Genomic DNA, 12,660 nt, shown 5'->3' with positions numbered 1-12,660 from the left:
AAAGCTGGAGTGTTACGCTGTTCGATGTCGCGATCCTGGCGGTTGGTCGTAGAACTTCAGGCAAAAAGCGCGAGCAAACGCGAGTGTCACTCGGGGCGTCCTAACCCCTGGCTGCCGAAGCTTCCGCGGACTGCCACACTGGAGAGCGACCTGCTCCAGAACAGGCGTCTGCCACATCCACAAACGCTGCTGTGACACCGCCAGGGTCGCGCCCGGCGACAGCATGACACTTGTATGCCGTCATCGGGCGGAAATCGAGAGAGCGCTTTTTGGACGAGGTAAACACACCGGTCGAAACAGGTTCCCGGCACCATAGTGTTAAGGCGCGTTCACATCGGCGATGCGATCTAGTCGCGCGATAACTTTCATCGCAAAAACGACCATCGCGGAAAAAAAGCGACGCGATTTGAGCACACGCTAGCTAACCCGACTTTTCGCTATGCGATCGAGTCCCGAAGTGGCTGAGCCAATCAGCAGCGTTCGGAGCGAGAGTTTTCGAGAAGTGACTAGCTCATCGCGCACGCCAGTGTGACCATCTGATCTTTTCGCGATGCGATCTAGTCGCATCGTGCGACTGCTTTCCATCGCCGGTGTGAACGCGCCTTTAGGGAGCTTTCGTAGATCGTTTTTGCCGTCTCGCAATTGTTTCCGCAACCCGCTTCGAGATGCGCAACTGTTGAGACTAGGCTAGCGGTGCGCGTGCGCAGTAGTGGCGTCTTCGTTACGGAGAGCCTAGTGGAGGGAAAAGAACGGTCTACGAAAACTCCCTAAATACCGCGGCCTGTCGGGTCTCTGCGCATGTTGACTCGGAGCTCGACGTTATCGGGGTCGGCGGGTGACCAGGAAACGTACAGGTATTGACGCACTCGAGGAAACGGAGCGACGCCTAGGCCCCAGTCGAAGTTCCCTCGCACTCGCAGCGCGGGAAAACATGCACGGTCCGTGGCGCGGTCAAGTCAAGGATCTGTGAGTGCTTCAGCAGTGTTGTTGCGCGTTCATCGAAAGAAAAAGAAGAAAAAAAAAGCATAAGCTTATTCCACGCTAGGATGTTGTCTGCGAGTGTTTTAGCGGGGCTGTCAGACGTTTGTCAAAAGCGCCATACTCGCGTTTGTTCCTTATCGTGTCAGTAGCCTCTTCCCATTGCAAGGTTCCGCCAGAAAGCGTCGTTGCAGTTAAAACAAAGTGAGGTGTTGTTATGTGTACATTACTACATTCACGCGATTATAACTAGAATCGTGTTAGAATCATGTCTATAGGTCAAATAAATTTGTAATGAAACAAATTTGTTCATACTACACATCTGGAAGTTTTAGTTAGTCTCCGAATCAGTCGCAATTCGGGAAAGTAAAAAACAAATTAGCGGGGCTGTCTTTAATAAGCATGCTTATACACGTGTTTCATCGAAGGCTTTAAAAACATTTCTATCAATAAAATAATTGAAAAAAAAAATTTTTTTTCTCGGGAACAAGTTGTTAGCTACGACGGACGTCCGGGATTACAAGGAACGTTCTCATTAGCTAAATTGTTAATTAATATGACTCACGATTTTTAATCAGTGGATATAAACATATGGTTTCAATTAAAAACCTGCTGAGAGTCATCAAAAGCATCTAAGTGAGTCAATTTTAGGAAGACTGGCACGTATGAAGCGCGAGGGCGAGCACGTGACTGGCGGTGCAGAAATGCGGATGATAATAATATCATTCGCGCTTTAGCATCGCCGGGCTCGCGCCTGCTGTACGAGTGGAAACTGTAGGGCATCCGCACTCCTCCCACGATCTTCCCTAAAGTTGACTGATTTAGAAGTTTCCAATGACGTTGAGCAAGATTTTTTTTTTAAATTTATTTAACCATGTGTTACAATTGAATCCGGGAGGTATTGATACAAAAGTACGGAAGGGGTTCCTATATTAAACTGGAAGTAGTGACGATATGAGGTTTGTAGTCGTGGATTCGGAAGGGCACACGAGACGGGAGGAGTCTACAGTTCAAACAGGAAGGTACGACGGGGGTTGTGGAAACGGGTCGGATGGTCACGCGGGGACTGAAACACAAAGTAATGGCAGATAAGGGTTTCACATATAGGCCGAACAGTAGTGTCCAGCCTAAAACATTGATGTTGCTTTAAAAAAACGAAAAAGGGAGGATAGAAGTAGAGACACATAGTAGGACACACAAGAGAGCGGACTGCCCGTAACAACAACAACAAAATGAAGTGGGGTTTAGTACAGAAGAATGATGGACCACAGAAGGGACAACTATACTCAATTCAAAGAAAAATGTAAAAATGGAAAGACGCGGGAAAGATGCGGAAGATGTGGCATGCACAATGCCCTCTAAGAGGAAAAAAAATCTATTTATATATACATAGCATCTGAAAACGAAAGCAAATATTACACCTTAAAATAGAAGACAAAAGCTCCATGGTCTAATTCCGGCTGCAAACGCAGGACCACTGTCAATAGTTTGGATAAAAAATTATCTCTCGTTGTTTATTGGTTTTGCAAGGGTCTAGGACTTTTCGCTGTAGGGCGTTACTGTGTGGGACGTTTCGGTGCAGACTTTTCGATTTACGAACTTTTCTGTGCACGGACTTTTCGGTGAACAAACATTGCGGTGCACGGACATTTCGGTGCACGGCCAATTAAAATTCCGAGTTTCATTAGTTTTCTCTAAACGTAATAAGCACTACTTTAGATAGAAATTCCTTTTTTCGCACTTTATAGTTTTGTAGATTTGATCATCCATTTATGGTCACTTACTGATATACGACCTAAGTCACATTGTTAGTTGCAGCCCCATCCTGCGTAAGGATTGGAGACGTTGGGCGTTATGGTTCGTTTCCGGTGTCTCTTTCCCAACGTACGTCTTTGGTCCTGGGCTTACTACTGGTCAGAGCCGCTAAAAGCTTATTTTTTGTCGAAATACAAAATATGAGTGGCGCGAACCGTTTCAATCGTTTATAAACGAAGTTTTCGTTCAGTATTTGAGATCAGAAAAGAAACTAATGCAGTTTATAAAGGACGGAAACAAGAAATGTCCCGTCGACATATCCGCCACCAAGCGGTGGAAAAGGCGGCGCTTACTAGAAAGGTGTAGTGGGATCAGGCACCGACGATCGGCGAGTGTAGGAAGGTCCCGGATGTAGTCGGCGGCGCCGCGGTCGTAAGCAGTGGAGGATCTGACGGGTTCCCAGCGCTCCGAAGGCCTTCGGCGAGCAGCTTTGGCTTGCGGTTTGGCCGTTTCGTGGTATGGCGGCGCGAAATGGCTCTCGTTCTGAATTGATCTTTACCCCGTGTTTGCTTTCGTTTGTGGCCAATGAAGTGTCATGCCGAATTAGCGTTTAATCACGCAGCTAATGCAATGCGAACCGCCCTGGCTGCCCGCTTATACCGCCTATCCGGAACATGCTTTAGTGGCGCCTTCTCGAGTCGTCGACAAGGAGTGGGGCAGCCGTGAGCGCTCGCTGAGCTCACTACCCCTCCTCTAGTTTACGGCCACTCAAGCGGCCAAGGACGTCATGAAGGAGGTTATTTTTTGCTTGTTTTTGTAACTTTAATTGGCCTATAACTTTTAAAATAAAGCGAAATTTGAGAAAAGAAAAGTTTCATTAAGTTACTACGTTCAGTGCGCTCAGGTTCGGTGCAAATTAAAAACCAGTAAAAAAAGTCCTTGCAGAGCCACTTTAAGGATACAATATATGTTTATGACGTTTTACATACGTCACATTGTGTGTCTTTGTTTCACTGGCTTCATTATTAAGTAATATTGGAGCTGAGTTCTGAAGTTATACGGGTCAACCGTTTCATTATTTTGCAGCACCACCAAGATTATTCGTGCTCTTTTTTATCCTTATAGTTTAAGTCAATGGAATTATTAGTGATAGTAATAACTGACAAAATCTAACTGAGGCTCGAATATACAATCTGCTCGTCCCAATCCCATCATTTTGATTCGTTTGCTTCATTCTGACCATTGAACGCCCTCTCGATCTATGTGGGGCATGTACTGTCGCCCCCTCTGCGGGTGCTGTGACTGACATTTGCTCAGCAGTGTGTCCAGGGTAAGCGACCTGGCGCAGTCTCGGCGCTCTCAAAGCACCACGACTTGAAAAAGGTGCAGTATGAGACAGACTTTAATCTATTTTGACCTCTCAGTGGGTCATAGAACGAAGCTCCAGTGGAAACAATTTTAAATTACCGTGGTCATAATGAAAATTAAATTACAATTTCGATTATGTTTTGTCAAAAGTACGATTATTAATGATTAAAAAGTAATTAAATTACAGTAATTCAATTGCTGTAATCCATTTACTACCCTTCAAGGTAAGAAAAATTATAATTTTTTCTTAATAAAATAAATTATATTTATTTGATTTAAATCAGATTTATTTGATTCAAATCAATGCAGCAAGAAAATAATGGTTCTTTCCCTTCATTTAGTTTAAACACAAAAGATTGATTTATCAATCCGTCCCATCACTGAAAACGATGCGGAAGAAAACAATTACTGCAAATATAATGCATAGTTTACCGTAGCAGAAACACCCCCAGACTAGAAAAAAGAAAGTAAGGAACAAACACAAAGGTCTCAAGCAGAGCTGAATTTGTATTACAAAACATTATATAGCCTTCAACAACCCATACAAACGAAAAAAAACGAAGGAACGAAAATACTTTTTTTTTTCGTTCCTTCGTTTTTTTTTGTGTGTGCGTGTTTGTATGGGTTCTTGAAGGCTATATCATTACCAACTTTGTCAAATAAATTCATCTGTGTTTGTCCGTTCTTTCTTTTTCCCTGTCTCGGGGTGTTTTTACTTTGTTCAACTACCACCAGCTCGTCTGCGCCCTAACTTTCTGTTCATAGTGTACCAACATCTTATTCACGTAACTCCCGCCCGCCATACTAGAACAAAAACAGCTTGATTATCTAGTTAGCTAAAAAGCTTGATTTGTTTTCTTTCTCGTTCGGATTTGCTTGCAGTAAGACTCTAGTTTTTAACGCGAGAGGGTTAAGTAGCTCGTGTCGCAGAAAAGCCGGCGTCAGTGGCGTGACGCAAAAATCCTGATGGGTCGACGGGTCATGACGTCACAGCCACATGACCTCACGCGGGAATTTCAAACAACCGACAACGCTCACGTGAAACGTAACGTCACGCTGGAATAAAAGTGATAAAAACATGACATGTAATGCGAACTAAAAGTCGCCGCATATCTCAAATGATTTCATTCTATAAAGTAAATCGCTTGCCTTAAATAAAAATTTGAAGCATTTTTATTTAAGGCAAGGGAATTACTTTATTTCGGTAGCGAGCCAGACACGCCACTGACTACACTCTAAAAAACGCCCGTGCGTCTGCTTTCCCGCACAACACTAGGAGAGCCAATCACCGCCACTTACGGAGGCAGCTCGGCGAATGACGATGCCGAAACATATGTTTAGACGAAAAAACGCAGTCTGAGTCGTGACACTAAGCAATGCAAAACGTCACGCTTGCATTGCCCAATGTCACAACTCAGACTGCGTTTTTGGTTTTCGGCATCGTCATTCGCCGAGCTGCCTCCGTAAGTGTCGGTGATTGGCTCTCCGAGTGTTGTGCGGGAAAGCAGACGCACGGGCGTTTTTTAGAGTGTAGGCCACGCAAGACACGCTTATCGCGTTGCACTCTTAGAGGCAAAGCTTAAGCGTCCTCCAAGTTTCGTTCCCGTCTTTCGCGTCCTGATTTGCTTGCAATAGAAGTGGAACGTGCAAAGAAAGCCCAATACTCCGGTAGGTCAGGAACTTTCTGCTCGCTATCAGCCTGACATAAACCGTTCTTGCTTGATCGTTTGATTTCAATACACAACAAAGGCACGTAGAAAGCATCGAATGATAGACAAACGGTAAATAAAAGCTTTTTTCGTGATTATTTTTGCGGCAAAAATTTTATTTACATCATCATAGTACATCTGGTCGGATTTAAATCACAATTTAAATCACGATTCAAATAATCTTGATTTTTCATTCTCCACGCTGCTACTGTAGTATGCTCCAGAAGAATAAACGAACCTTTTTCTTATCTATCGGCTTTTCTTTTTTGTTTTGTGAACATTGCAAATAACATTTCTGCTATTCGTATTCAGTTCGAAATTCGGCTTTTTATGTTTATGTTTATTTATTGATGCCCACCAGCAGCAACATGCCTTCCTGGTGCTGCATCACAACACTGATAAAAAAATAAACATAAACACGCACGCCCGCACGCACACACACATACACACACATCAAACAACCTCACATTATACACACAAAATACCGAATCAAATAAAAAGAAAACGAACTCACATATTTCGTTAGAGCTTTAGCATTACCAAGCGTTTAAAATAGCTTAAAAGGCACGAACATCTCAGTTGAAGGTGACAAAATAATAATAAATGAAAACTTTCATTCTGGGGATGGGCAAAAGCTGAGAGCACCTACCAACATAAAACGGTTCCATTGACCTAAAAAAAAGCGAAGAGACGAACAAACGTTTACGGTGGGTAATACACTTTAGCATGACAATTTTCCGTTTAAAAGTTCGTGCAAAAATAACAAATGATAGAGATATCTTTCGCAAAGTCTGTCTATGCCTATTTTACTCAGCAGCCAGTTATTGTCATAATAATATTTCTTTCCAAGGTGTCGGCCATAAATGAAACGAACAATGCTTCTCTGGACGCTTTTAAAACACTTAGATTTTGAAGAATTAAATTAATTCCAGGCAGTAGAAGCCAACTTTAGTTTGTAGTGGACAAAGCAAATATACAGCGCAAATATACATGACTGTATTTTAAACTCTGACGCAAATCTTGACACCATGCCGAGCATCTGCAATGACGGAGCCACCACAGCCTTTATTTGGGAGTTCATCCGAAGCGCGGAGTCGCACAAGAACACCCCGAAATTATGTATGGCAGGTGTTCTGCATATTTCGAACATGATGAGCATGTAAGGGTATGTATATACTCTATGTTTTCAACTAAGGGTGAAAACATATAGTATAACGTTAATCTGTTGTTTTTTGTTTTATTCGGATATAACTCAAAACTATTTCTGAAGTTCATGAACTGACTACGTAGATATCAACCTGTATTTCCATGCAATCACAGTGTACTTCAGTCTAGTGAAATATTTTTACATCATCAGCATGATGCAACAATTGAGAAAACTGAACACAATCAAAGAGATCGTTAAGAAATATGTTGTACAAAAGGGGACCAAGGTTATATTCCCGAGGGATACGAGAAGTTGAACTGTACGGGGCCGTCAAGGCGGACAAAGCTTGAGCGCCCGGACAAATAGCTTCTGAACCATTTGATGTACCCGTCAGTTATACCATATTCAGACGTCTTAACTTGGAGAAATTAATGGTTGACCTTATCGCATGCTTTCGTCATGTCTAAATACACCACATCAACCTGCCCTCGGTTTTATGAAAGGGCTACTTAGTAAACTCTAGCCGATTTCTTCATCTTGCCCGTCGTCTCGAAGCTGGCTCTGCTCCTTGCTCACGGGTGACTGTATATGGGCCCAAAGGTCGCAATCTGTCGTTCTTATCTTCTTCTTTCTGTCAGTATTGTTTTCTTTATCTTATAATGAAGAAATCGGTTAACGTTTACTAAGTTGCACATTGCTTCCAGACGGAACTCCACACAAATGTTTACATTTTCGGTTTTCAATGATCGGAGCACAGAACTCCATAAACTGACAAAAAATATACATTACCGAGCGGGTCTTGATAAAGCCATGCAGCGCCAAATTAATTTTGTGCTCAAAGAAGCGATAGAAGCGCTTGAGAACAATCACCTAAAAAATCTTAGATATATTTTATAGTAATGGCACCGGCCTATAATCGTTTTTATCAATAGGATATCCAGATTTGAAGACCGATACAATGACTGCACATTTCACAGTATGGAATTAATACGATTTGAGAGACACATCGAAGATTTGTTTCAGGAGGTGTGGAAATATAAAGAAAAAAAACTATTAGAAAAAAAAAACTATGCCATCAAAGCCTGCGGATACCTCTGGCTTGTGTCTCTTAACCACCTCAATTATTTCAGAGATGCCCACGTCACATTCTGCCATCCCGTCGCCTCCACTCCAGTGAGTGCGAAATGTTTCAACATCCCACGTTTCCTATAAAAAAGAAGGACGAAAAACCTCAGAAATATTTTGTGCTATATTATCCGGGGAATATAAATCACGCCTTCATTCCTTAAAGTAATATGCTGTCAAAGTCTATTCGTGTATATCTTCGTATATTCCCAGAAATGTCTTGGATTCTTCCTTAGGCTTCTCTCAACACTCATATCATAACTATTGTCATCCTGTGCATATGTTCTGTTTCACCGAGGATCTGCGTGTATTGTGTTTATCGTACCAGTACTACAAGCCAGTTTGTTTTTGCTTTCGGTGGTAAGAAAGTTTTCTACGAGAGTTCTTCCTAAGTTCTGAAGAAAACCAAAAATAAATGTTCGAAATAGATGGATCACCAAAGGGAATATAGATGCGCACTCCTTCCAAAATGATGGCTATAAAACATTCTGTCGCTATAACGAAGTTTATCTTTGCTACGATGGACCAATCGAGTGTATCGAAATTTTTGTACAGTCCGTGGTTGTCTCCCCCGTCATACCGAAACCAATGAGTGATATTCGATCGAGAGCGGAAAAGACCTAACGAGACCGAAAGTATAAGGGGCGGATGGTACTTGTCGATATGATTAGCGGGACACATGCGGAATCAACTTGAGGACACTGATCGTTTAACAGAACTAAACCCAACCGACTATGAGCCGCATTAGTAATGCGGTTACACTGAGCAAAGTTGTTAATTCATACAAACTTTAGCAAACGAAATGCTTTTCGTTTTCGGTCACTATTCGGCACCACTCACTTCGAATTCTATTCGAGTTGAAATTTGACTATTCGCCCACCTCTACTTAAAACTTATCTTCGCAAAAAAAAAAAAAAATGAATTTCGAACTGGTTCCTCAAGATCCCTGCTTCCCTGATCTTGCGCTCAGAAATATGAGGCTGCTTTCGACCACTAAGGACACTTTCCGCGGTTGAGTGTTTTAAACGTGTACCATCGTTGCGTCAGCAAAATCTAAGTGGTCTCGACAGATCCCCGTAAAGTCTTCTCAGCGACCATGCGGTGGCGGCGTCGACGTTGCAAAAAAAAATGTAGAGACCTCCACAGTGATGATATATAAAAGTGACGAAGCTTCTGCTTTCTTTTGCGGGCACTTTTCTTTATAAATAAATGGGAAAACCCTAGAATATCAGTGCCCTATTTTGTCTCCTTTAAACGGTTATCTCGCCAGGCAAACTTGACGGGGCTCGGTAGGGAAAAGAGGGCAAAACGCAGACTGCGTAAAGAAGATATGTCTGACGTGAATATTTGTAGCGAACTGAACCATAAAAACATTTCAAGAAGTCAAAGTAGGAAGGTCAACTAGTTAGGAAACATCGTTATCTAAACCCTGGAGCATCTACGTGTCTCAGGGTTTAGATTATGATAAAAACAACCCCGACAGGGAAATACAACTTTCACAAATGAAAAGTTTTAAAGAAGCAGCGGAATGCACGCACGGATAACCGAGAGCGATTCCACTATTTACACTCGACCGTCTCTGGATATCTCCAGGTGTGGGAAGGATCGACTAGCAGCCCTTTTAACAGACCACGTAATATCGATGTTAAAACAAACAAGCCGTGTTCCGCCGTCTCCGTAAGGTTTTTTTTTTTATATCACTTAGCTCACGCTGGGAGCGGTGGCAAACGCTTTTCGAAGGGCACACGCAAGAAACATATGGGCGACGACCCATTCCACTATAGGTTCTCGTCTTCTCGTGTATAGACCTTTCCAAAAATCGCATCCTGCGCGCTGCCGTCCTTGTCTGCTGGGCTGTGGAATGCCATCTAAGCATGCGCTGTAGCTCTGCTGTGCGGTGTATCAGACGCTGCACATGCGTCCACAGCTCGATGACTCAGCATTTTTCCCCGGGTGATAAGCGATGGAAAGGTCTATAAGCCATTTTATAGACATATCCTATAAACCATTTTATAGATTTTTCCTATAAACCATTTTATAGACCTCTGTCTAATGGGTTGCGAAACGCGTTCTGATCATGAGCAGAATCTCTATCAGACAGTTGGCATGCGTCCACGGCCCAGTGACTCAGCATTTTTCGCCTGGGTGATAAACACTGGAAATGTGTTCGGGGCGAAACAGAAACGCCTCCTTGAACGCACAAATACGCCGAGACCAAATAGCGTATGGATAGCTACCCCTTATTGCATTCAGCGTGAAGCAAAGCGGGATTTGTATAAAAAAAATAACACTGGTCATGTATACGCTGACCCTACTCGCCAATAATAAGGCATTAAGGATCAGGTGTGTTTAGTTCAAAAGCTGGTCAATCATATTTTGTATTTTACGACTTGCTTACTGTCAAATAAAAAAAAAAAGGACGCGGTCACGCTTTATTTTTCGTTTTTACTTGGGCAACAGCGCCTTGTATTATATACGAACGCGATTCGGTGCACACAACGCCAAAATGTACAAGACGTTTTTTGCCTATACTTCACTTGAGTGGTGTGTGGACGGTGGACCACGGTAAATGACTTGCGCTTGACCCACGCCGTGGCTCGACCGCAAGGCCAGTGCCCAGACTCGTAGAGCTCGCTGTAGCTCCCATTGGTATAAAATGTAATAAAGTTTATAGGCAGTACTTGGCATGGATACGATTTTTTTTTTTTTTTTTAATTACCGAGAGTGTGATATTAGCTTTGTGCGGAAAGGCGTAGGCGAAAATATCGTTGACATGGTCTGTATCGCGCTATCAAGAATATCGGGAAAAGTCGGCGAACTGACAATGCGAGTACATTGTCTTCACAAAATGGTTTATCGCACACGTAAGCGCATTACGTCCAGGCGCCCGACACCGGCCTTACTCAAAAAATGGTTTCCACTGGAAAGAGCATTTGTTGTCGCTGCTTGGGGAGCTCATTAGAGCATTGAACTGGAACAAAGTCTCCATCGAAAATACCCGAACAAACACTCCATCCAATACTGCTGCGAATTTTTTTTTGTTTGCTTGTTTTTTGTTTTTACCGTTGATAACTGCTGCTGTTTTCTCCTGACAAGTGGAGCTTATCAGTCCCTTTTTTTTTTTCTTGTTTTGTTTTTATTATTCCCCGGCTTGCTTGTGTATGTGTGTGTGTGTGTGTGTTTTTTTTTCGTGCATTAAAAAAGTAACTATAAAAAAAAAAAAGAAAAAAAAACGTCTTGGGGTCGTCGGAGCTCGCGCCGAGATAACTGGAAGCGCTTCGGCTGTCCGGAATAAATAGCTCCGAGAGTATGAATGAATGAATGGATATGTTCAATATGCCATCTGTTGACGTATTTTACAAAAAAAAAAAAAAAGCATAAAATGGTCGTTTTAAATTTTCGAACGTGATGAGCCAAACTTTTTGCTTCTAACTCTAACAGCTAAAAAAGTTTTTTTTTCCTTGTTTTTTTTTAAGATTAGTAGCTTTAGAACAATGTGGCAAATCGCAAAAAGTAACAAATAAACTCTAGTCTATGACCTAAGCAAGAAGAACTGGCGAGTTCGCGCTTCTTGCGTTACCGTTTACTCCTGTCAACGGTAACGCGATTCTCCCTCTCCCACACTCTCTCTTCCTGACTGCACGACGACATTTTTGAGTGAAGCCGCCGGTCAATGACAATTTCTTTCGCGTTCGCTGACGTAACGCCTTTCTTGGCCGGCGCGCTTTTCTCTCCCTTTACCCACCTCACTCTCTCCCTCATTCCACGACGCCATTTTTGAGCGACTGCGCCGGTATGGGGGAACATTTTGGAAAAACGAATGTCGTTAATTTTGTTCTATATACACGGGCAATACTCGCGAGAGCTGCTCCTCCTCCGAGATTCCCCATCTTGAAGAAGCCGATCATGATACCAATCCTCTAGATTTACGAAGAATTCGAAGCTCGATTCTTTCTGATCCCACTCCGGCAGCCAGGCCCCCGAATCGTAGGTGTTCCTACTACATCAATGCCACGTCAAAGAGTGTTTAGTTAATGCCTTCCAGAATGATCAAAGCCTGTGAACAGCCTCCATGGAACGTCGCCAACTCGGCGATAGGGTCCGAAGCCTTGACACCAAGCGTCCTTCGACACTCTATTTGAACGCGAGGCACAGGCGCAGCGCGGCATAGGCTGACGCAGCGCTCGTGTCCAATTTGTGTCTGCGCTCGTTCTCTCTGTGATGACGTCAAACGTCTATGGTGCACGCGAGCTCCGATTTATTCTAGCCAGTGTTGGTTTCAGCCCAGCATGACTCGTTGCATAGCCTTCCCTATAGCGACAAAACCTGGCAGATCGCCACGAAAAGCGGCCGCCGAAATCGAAACGGTAGAGCGGCCGACAACGGATGAGAGGTCAGCCACGTGACGGGCGCCCCGCTGCGGCGAGACGCCGAAACACACCTCTCCCGAGCGATGGAATGTCCGCTCGTCCTCCTCGCGTTCCTGGCACTACCGCTTCTTTTCTCGATGGGTTTGAAAACCATGTTTCGAGTCCTCGCCGCTGCAAAAGCTGTGCGCTGACGACCAGGTTCCCGAGA

The 12,660-nt window shown here is 43.4% G+C and overlaps 1 long non-coding RNA gene across 1 annotated transcript in view; it reads left to right on the top strand.

Annotated features, from left to right (window-relative positions):
• Positions 1-904: 904 nt before the first annotated feature.
• LOC8033345 overlaps positions 905-12,660 on the top strand; it is a 32,565-nt gene continuing 20,809 nt past the window's right edge. Inside the window, exon 1 of the long non-coding RNA XR_006077989.1 lies at positions 905-966. This is a non-coding gene — a long non-coding RNA (uncharacterized LOC8033345). The remainder of the gene's footprint in view (positions 967-12,660) is intronic.

This window comes from Ixodes scapularis, unplaced genomic scaffold, assembly GCF_016920785.2.
Source record: "Ixodes scapularis isolate PalLabHiFi unplaced genomic scaffold, ASM1692078v2 PGA_scaffold2__306_contigs__length_199485367, whole genome shotgun sequence".
In the NCBI taxonomy this organism is placed as follows: Eukaryota; Metazoa; Arthropoda; class Arachnida; order Ixodida; family Ixodidae; genus Ixodes; species Ixodes scapularis.
Note: the sequence above shows the minus strand (reverse complement) of the source record. Positions and strands in the feature narration are given on the sequence as shown.